Genomic DNA, 9,074 nt, shown 5'->3' on the forward strand with positions numbered 1-9,074 from the left:
TCAACACAAAGTGGAAAAGACTGTCTAACATGGAGATTATTGGCATTCTTCACCATTTGCTGAAGAACATACACAGTTATACCAGTCAAAGTTAAAAAGGCGAGTCGGTAGAGTTGTGGGCTGTACTCGCTGGGCTGAGTTCGAGTCTCCGGGCCGGCTAATGAAGAATTATTAGGGGAATTTGTTTCTGGTGATAGAATTCATTTCTCGCTATAATGTGTTCGGATTCCACAGTAGCTGTAGGGTCCCGTTGCTAAGTAACCAATTGGTTCTTAATACGTAAAATCTGTCTGATCCTTCCGGCCAGCCCTGGAGAGCTGTTAATCAGCTCAGTGGACTGGTAAAACTAAGGTATACCTAACTTAATTAGCTACATAATTTGTAAGGCAGTGGACTTACGGAACAACACTGCAGATTATTTCTCTTTCTTTTCCTAATTTGAATCTTTAGGTGATACCGCATAAATTGCCTTAAAAAAAAAGTTCAGAGTAAAAACGGGGCAAGAAGTCACGGTATTTATCACATTAATTTTATGCTCCAAAGCACGTCGGGAAGGGGATGGTGCCCGAGAGAAGATACCCGATGTCATGAACTTGGACACTGATCATCTGACAACGAGTTAGAACTATAAACGATCACTAGAATGTATAATTCTGTATATCTTAACAAATGATGTAAAAGTACTTATGCTGCATGAAAACAAAGATCTTGCCTGATTTTCTGATGTTTGTTTTGAGTTGCTGGTCAGTGTCGCTTTTTTGCAGGATTGCATACTATGTATACAGACATTAACCAAGTAGTTACTTGGAACTTTTCCTAAGCTCTGTTAGTTAAGATGCTTATTCAGCGAGAAATTAACAGATTGTTGGGAAGCAATCGGCGAATTGCAACCCACTACTTGATCAACTGCCGGGTGCATAATTCACTGTCCAGTTCAGTAGAGGCACAAAGGTTTTTTTTTTTTCCAGGACACGTCAGTCTCAAGAGAAGTACTGGAAACTTAGAAAAGCTTTTGACTTTTTATTGATTTTTATTGGCATGTGATGTTGAACAGGGAGAGGAAAGGGAAGCGCACTAGTGCAGGGTTCCTGTGCTCTTCAGGAGACGTTTCTTGAAAATAGCTCACAATTGCTTTATGTCAAGAGAAGCATTAGATCAAAAGAACATTCTCATGACGACCAGAAGCATTATTTTGCTTAGACTATTTTTTTTTTTTGTGGTATTGTTCGTAAATGAGGACTAAGGAAAGTTTACTGTCAGTTTTACTAAGACACTTTTAATAACTTTCAAGGTACATTTTGTTAACTTTTGTGTAGGTAATGCATTAGTAGAACAAGTTTTTTTTTAAATTTAATAAATATTTAATCAGTAAGCAAAACGAACTTGAGTGAAATTTATCATACTTTTTTACATGTAAACAGGCCGTTTGCCATGTAGTTATAGTAGCGATTAGTGAGAGAGAGAGAGAGAGAGAGAGAGAGAGAGAGAGAGAGAGAGAGAGAGAGAGAGAGAGAGAGAGAGAGAGAGAGATTGTAATGATAGGTCTTTCATTAATTTCAGCACAGTTTTTTCCGGATTTTTCAGTAATATTCCATGGTCGCGAGTAAAATGAAGTTCCATTGTTGAATATAATAACCTTTGTTGTGCTGGAATAGAATTATACCGGGGAGATTAATGAAAGGGCATTATTTGCTTTGACAATACAAATTGATTAAGTTTCAATTAAGCTTCTTTCTCTCCCTATCTTTTGTATACGAACTGGCGTAGGAAGGAAACCCCCAAAAGTAGGAGGGTACTCTACTTTTGCCTTCGCTGAAATGGAATAATAAAATCAAATTTAATATTCGGCGATAAACTGTTCAGCTGCATGTCATGACTGCAAATAAATACAATATTCAAATAAGCTCGGTTTTTGTTTAAATGCTCTCGTTGGGCGGCCTCAGGGAATGGAAGGTCAATAGTGGAAACGAGGGGCAGTGCAACTGAATATGACAGAAATAATCAAATGATTGAGAGGAAGAACAGAAAGCGAAGTTCCCCTCAAAGAAAGGCGAGACAAAGTTGTCCCGTATATTTTATGAACCTGGTCGTATAATAGATCAGATTTGAGCGCAGCCAATGACGAATAGCCGAGAACTTTTTATTACCGGGTATCAGTATCAGGACTGTATAAAGTAAATGGTTCTCTCTCTCGGTATAGGAAATGTTGTATAAGGACCTAAACGAGGTACAAGCAGTAACACCCAATATGACCACATATTCCGGACGAAAGAGGAGACCGGTGAGACACAAGACGAGGTTGCATTAAATGAGGCTGGTATTAAATTTACTGTCGAACAGTAAAAATATGATGGGCTATTGAGAATTGTCTGATATGGCGAATTTAATGCAGGCGTTGTATCTGCAACGCAAGAAAACACATATTCCATATACATATATCGTTTGATATGGTTTTCAGAGCTATGTTTATCATCAATCATTTTTATATGACGAGTCTATGATTATGTTTTCGTCAGGATTCCTCATGTACTATGGAGTAAATTTTGTAAATACAAATATATATAGCGTATATAACAACATATATATATATATTAGAGACGACGATATGGACTATATGAAAAATGAATGCACACGTTAGTAAAACTCAAATGTAAGTATTTAGAGATGGAGACTGTAGAGAAGATTCCAACAGAACTCAATGACGAGAGTTTGATTGAGTGGATTAAACTTAAGATGCAACGTCTGGCAGGGGTTTGTGAAGAGCTGGATACGGGAATTGCTTTGCCCTGCTTTGTCTGAAAGTACGAGTCAAACTTTACTTCAAAGTTTAAAAGCAGGTTATGGCAAATCCAGAAGATGAAACATTCTCTCTGCTCTCTGTGGATGCTCTCTTAACTCTACTTGATTTATATAAACATATTGTGGTAGCATATCCTTATCGATTGAACAAAATCATCCCTTCACATCTATCAAGGAGAACGTCAACAATGTATGTAAAAGAAAAGACTCATACGAAACTAAGTTTCATCCTTGACTTTACATATATTCGAGTAAAGGACCTTGTTGAGCTCGGTTTATCTTGCTAGATATGATGGGATATGTTTATATTCAAACGACAGACGAATGAAACTACCATCCACATAAACATGTTATTATAACATTATCCACACATAAAAGAAACTTTAATAATGTGGAGTCATATTTAGAAATAGTAATACGTTTATCCATTGCTTAGAAAGGGTGATCCTGAGAGTTCTTATCCATTGCTGAGTCAAGTGGAAAATATGAAGAAAGATATGTTGGTGAAAAAAGTGTAAAATTTGAAAGTCTGAAGAGTAACGAAGAGAGTAACACCAATTAGGTGCTGGATAGAGGTAAGAGGTAGATGGCCCAGTTTTTGTAGGAGATCCAATAGGCTGCTCATGAGCCTCCTGTTTAGGTGCATTGAGCGGCAAAGACCATTGAAATTCCCTGCAATTAGAGTTCGTTCACGATCCAGAGAGAGAGAGAGAGAGAGAGAGAGAGAGAGAGAGAGAGAGAGAGCCATGAACCTCATCCCTGAAGATTTCCCAAGGAACCAGATGGCTGTACCTTTCTGGGTGATACCTTCTTCATATGATGTATGACCCCAATAATAAAGAAATATATATATATATATATATATATATATATATTTATATATATATATAAGAGATATATAGCATATATATATATATATATATATATATATATATATATGCTATATATATATATATATATATATGTATTAGTATATATATATATATATATATATATACATATATACATTGTGTGTGATTATTTGTATATATGTATTTGTATGTATATGTAATATCAATATATGTGTTTGTGTTTGTATCTGCCTTTTTCCATCCATAAGTATTTCAAAAGTATTTTTTTGTAATGTTTTGTTACTGAAAATCCTTAGCACATTATAGCGAGTTCTGCATTAACGAGACCCCACCCAGTTTGCCGTGATGTTTTAAAGGCATTTGACATATCTGAACTCGGGGAATCTCTCTCTCTCTCTCTCTCTCTCTCTCTGTCAGCTGTAGTATTGTGTATGAACCCGGTAATTTTCACGTTATTGGATTCAAAAACATGAACCGTAAACAGTCCGGACAAATGAAATGGAATACGTTAAGCCGATAAATGATGAACGATCAAAGCTTTATAAAGGACTTACACATCCACTCCATAATGATAAGGATAATTATCATCGCCGTTAAAAATAGCTGCAAAAACAACGTTCCCGGTGCTTTGAAATATTGGTGATATATTTTGACGTCTGTTAGTAAGAGCCTTTGTTTAAAATGAATACAAAACAAAAAGGAAAGATGAAAGCAAAAAGAGATGAAGTTTTAGGCTCATGCACAAATGCTCACGCAGAAGCATTGTGTTCCTTTTTGTTGCGTTGAAAGAGACTTGCATTAAGAGACTAAGAATAGACGATAAATCATAACGTTTTGTAACGTCACCCCTGACCTTTCTGATTTCTGTTATCTGATTATACGGGTAAAATAACCCAGTTATTGATAAACTCAGTTTTTTTCCTCCCAGCTCTGAACCAAATTTCTTCCATTGCGTAATCACATGCACAGATTGACGTGAAGTAGGCGAAATGTCATTAAAATCTTGCACTAGAAATACGGGCTCGATTAATTGGTATGAGGTTAAAAATGGGCAATTTTCTTATGGAAAGCAATAGGCACAATATTAATGGTTGCATGTGTAGATGAATAACCTGCTCCCATTTTCCATCTTATAATTTTTACAAGACAGCTGTTAACTGTATTAAAGTCTAGGAAGTTTTCTTCTCTCCCGCAGTTCTTAATGATATTTATTTGTATTGTTTATTATAATTTTCTTTCTTATACACACAGTTATATAGAGGCTTTTATGCTGAACAAAATTGTGGTTAGTTTTAGTTTGAAAAACTAAAGGTCTTGAACGCTCAACAACTCTGCGGTTTGAACCTGCTAAATTATAGATGTCTTGCCACAGGAAATTTCTCGCCCATTTCCAGTATATGGACGCGCCCCATTCCTTGGTAATTTCTCTGAAATGGACCGGCGCTCCCGTTGAACCCTAATATCTCTGTCTCCTACGCCTTCCTTGGGCCGCCATTTGCCTGCGATCTTGCAAGATGAAGGCAAATTGAGCACGCTGCTTCATTTAACAACGTTGCAAAGGGGGAAGGAAAGCCCAGGTTGATAGTGGCACTTTACGTCATTAATCACTTTCAGATTTCTTCTCTTTTTTTTTTTATCTGGTCGAAAATTGGGAGGCTGAATCGTTTTCGTTTAGTTGTTACCCCGGCGCTGAGATGATCCTTCTGCTGAATCTGAGAGCCGCGAAAGTTAATGCTATATTTACTTAACGTTCAGTTATGGTTCCTCCGGAGTTAATATTAAAGTGGGTGGAGTTTTGTGGGAGTTGAAGGAGGGGATGATCAAAGGACGTTGGTGGTGGTGGTGGTGGCGGCGTAAGAGAGGCTGGGGGAGCTAGAGGAGGAGAAGGCGAATGTGGGGATGAGATGTTGGAGAGCCAGCCAGGGCCAGTGAGCCTCACTCTCTCAGTGCGGCTGGTGATACAGCCCAGCTAAGACGTGTACCGTGTTAGACTCTTTAGGCCGCCCGAACCTTCACGTGGACAAGAACAGGGGCGCATGGCCTAAAAAAACTTTTTTCCTCTCTTGTTTCTTTTCGGTTAGATATTTTGTTGTTGTCCAGTAGAACTAGGAAAAACTGGAAAAGAAACCGTCGAAGGGAACTCCGTATATGCTAGAGAAAACGCATTGAGTGAATGTGTCCGACTTGATTTTTTTTTTACATCACATTGTAGTAGTGTCACTCGCTGATGCGATCGACGAGTGAGGAGAACTCTTGTGGTGATAATTATTTGTTTGGAAATTCCCGAAAGTATTTAGCCCATGTCTGTACAAAGGAAAGTGATTCCGTGTTCTAGTCATTCGGAAGAAGTGGATTGATGGGTTGTGTTGATGCGTGGATCTTTTGAAATACATTTGACAAGTCAGAGTTAATTTATTTTGTTTATATTTTGAATAGTTTGAAAATTCCCTTCCATAATTTGATAATTTTTTAACTTTGCGTCGAGACTTCGTTCGAGATTTGTTTCTAAACATGACTTTGTTCCTGTCATGGCAAACTTGTTTGTGGTCAATTTAGTTCATCTTTGTCAAAGCCGTAAAAGAATTGAAAATGAATTTTTGAATTTGCAGCGGCCGGCGAAAATCTTCGCTGTTACAAAATTGCAAAAATTGCAGAATTACAGAAATTTTAACGCCCGATTGACGCCGATACAGATTTTCGAGGCACGACGATAGAGAATGTTATCAGACCAATCCATTTATTTCTGAAAAATATAAAGAAAAACTGCCGTGATGGTCGGAAATCCTATGCATAAGTGAAGTGGGAACGCAGGTAAGGGATATATATAACTGAATTCTTTTATAATGTCATTAAAATGCAATTTATTTCATGTGATATATTTTATCGGAAAGGCATCTTTTAATAGCTTTATCTAGCCATAGAGAAAACTTGCATATTTTTGAGAAAGTAGAGTAACGATATTTTGAAGTCTTCATTTTAATGGACTGATACAAGAAACACTAATTATTTCTATTAGTAGAAGTCAGTATTTTATTAAGAGACCATAGTTTTTTCCGGTCTAATAGAGAAATGCATTTCTTAATTAGTAATATTTTGAAATCGATACTTAATAACCTATTTTGAAATATAATTTTATCAGACTGAATACATATGAATATAATTTTTGATTTTCAGATTTATATCTATGAGTGAGTTTCATTTGTTGATTATTTCATTTTGAGTATGCACATTTATTTATCTTTTAATTTCAACTTTGTGCCTATTTAGGAGAAAAGATGTGATATTTATTTTGTTATTATTTCTTTGACCCTTGTGTATGTTTATGCTGATGAATTAGCGGTGTTACAATGATGAACCTTAGAGATGAGTTTCTTTGCCTTGAAATGGGACATGTTTTTATCATCATTTCATCTTTTGTGGATTATGTATACACACATATATTTTTTACATATTTTCACCAGTGTAGATATGTTTGAGTATGTGTTTTTTTTCCGAGGGAAATATTTTCGTAGATATGCAGTAGTTTTATATATATGCTCTTTTATTGTAATAAAATGAAAATGCCATATATATATATATGTATATATATATATATATATATATATATATATATATATATATATATATATATATATATATATATATATATATGGTATATGGAAATTTAGCTGTAGAGTTTTGTTACATGACAGTATGATTTTTAGAGATGATGGTGATGGGAATTGGGCTAGTATATGATTTGTGATTTTTATTTTAACATTGTATGAGTTAGGCAGCTTGTTTCAATGATGTAAATTGTATTCTTGTCTTTGAATGCTAGATATATATTTCGGTTGTTAAAATTCACGAAATTGTTTTCCTTGTTTACTGTCAACAGAGTGTAACCTAGTAATATTTTTAATGGGCTTTTGTGCTTGCCAGTCAGTGAGGTATACCAACAATAGCTCATGTTATTCTGACTGACGTTTAAGTTTGGTTATTTCCACTAATAAGTCGGGAAAAAAAATTTCTCTTTTATTTTGTTTCTTTATTGATTTTCTACTGGAAATCATATTTTTATACTGCGAAATCCAATCTCTAGCGTAGTGGGTTTTAGAAAGAAAAGAAAAAAAAAAACAATAAAACTATTATTTTGGCAAATTCATTATGAGTGGATTGACTGCAGATATCTTAAAAGTGGGTTTAAATGATGTTTTATCAGTAATTTTTATCCTAAAACTTTATTTGTTGTTGTGTTTTTTTACAGTTGATTCTTTTTTTTATTTTAGACTAGAAAAAGGGTGTTAAAATTGGTAGTTGAGTCTTGTATTTGGCCCAAGTTACGATTATGAAATTGGGCACCTTTTCTCTCTCTCATTGTTATTTCATTTGTCCGATCCTCTGTAAGGGTATAGTGAAGTAGATTAGTAATACTTCGGGCTTCAAAGTTCATTGTTTTCTGCCCGGTATTGCAGAGACGTTATATATATATATATATATATATATATATATATATATATATATATATATATATATATATATATATATATATACATATATATATATATGTATATATGTATTCATAAATAGACACATATCATTGATCGTTTTATACTTGACGATTAGCGTAAAAGTCATCTCTGAAGAGTCTGTTTCGATATTACCGTGGAAACACGAACGTTCTAAAACACCACGATAGATGAAAATTTTGCTCACATTTTATTATTTAATATTTTTCCTCGTCGTTTCTAAATTTGCCAGAGGTAAACGCGCATATTGCTCCCAAAGGCTTCATGGCAGAAAGTCGTCTGCTTATTGCGTGCATTCACCATAGGAGGGCTAATGGAATTTCCTTTTTTTTTTTTTTTTTTTTTTTTTTTGTAAACAACAGACGTTATTGAGTTCTGGAAAAACGCGCCGTTGGTATTTGTTAGTAGAAAGGGGAAGGGATGGGGGGGGGATATGTATATGAATAATATGTAAGCATAAAAGGACCACATATAAACATACATACATATGCATATGTGTATATAGCCTATATATATATATATATATATATATATATATATATATATATATATATATATATATAAAGGTAAATATGTAGATTTATATCTATAACTGTATATATATCTATCTATCTATCTATATATTATATATATATATATATATATATATATATATATATATATATATATATATATATATATATATATATATATATACAAAGGTAAATGTATATTTATATATATATAACTGTATATATATCTATCTATCTATATATCTATCTATCTATCTATCTATCTATCTATCTATCTATGTATATATTATATATATACTGTATATACATACATATATATAGTGCGTTTCTGTACAGGCCTAAAACGTTTACCGTTTTTATTGTTAAAAAGTGATCACGTCTCACCCCTCTCTGGTGAATCTTCC

The 9,074-nt window shown here is 34.2% G+C and overlaps 1 protein-coding gene across 1 annotated transcript in view; it reads left to right on the forward strand.

Moving 5' to 3' along the window:
• Positions 1 to 5,434: 5,434 nt before the first annotated feature.
• Positions 5,435 to 9,074, forward strand: part of LOC136833789 (uncharacterized) — a 336,866-nt gene continuing 333,226 nt past the window's right edge. The window contains exon 1 of the mRNA XM_067096046.1: positions 5,435 to 6,461. The gene's annotated coding sequence lies outside the window, so the exon portion shown is untranslated. The remainder of the gene's footprint in view (positions 6,462 to 9,074) is intronic.

The sequence above is a fragment of the Macrobrachium rosenbergii genome, chromosome 52, assembly GCF_040412425.1.
Source record: "Macrobrachium rosenbergii isolate ZJJX-2024 chromosome 52, ASM4041242v1, whole genome shotgun sequence".
Taxonomy (NCBI): Eukaryota; Metazoa; Arthropoda; class Malacostraca; order Decapoda; family Palaemonidae; genus Macrobrachium; species Macrobrachium rosenbergii.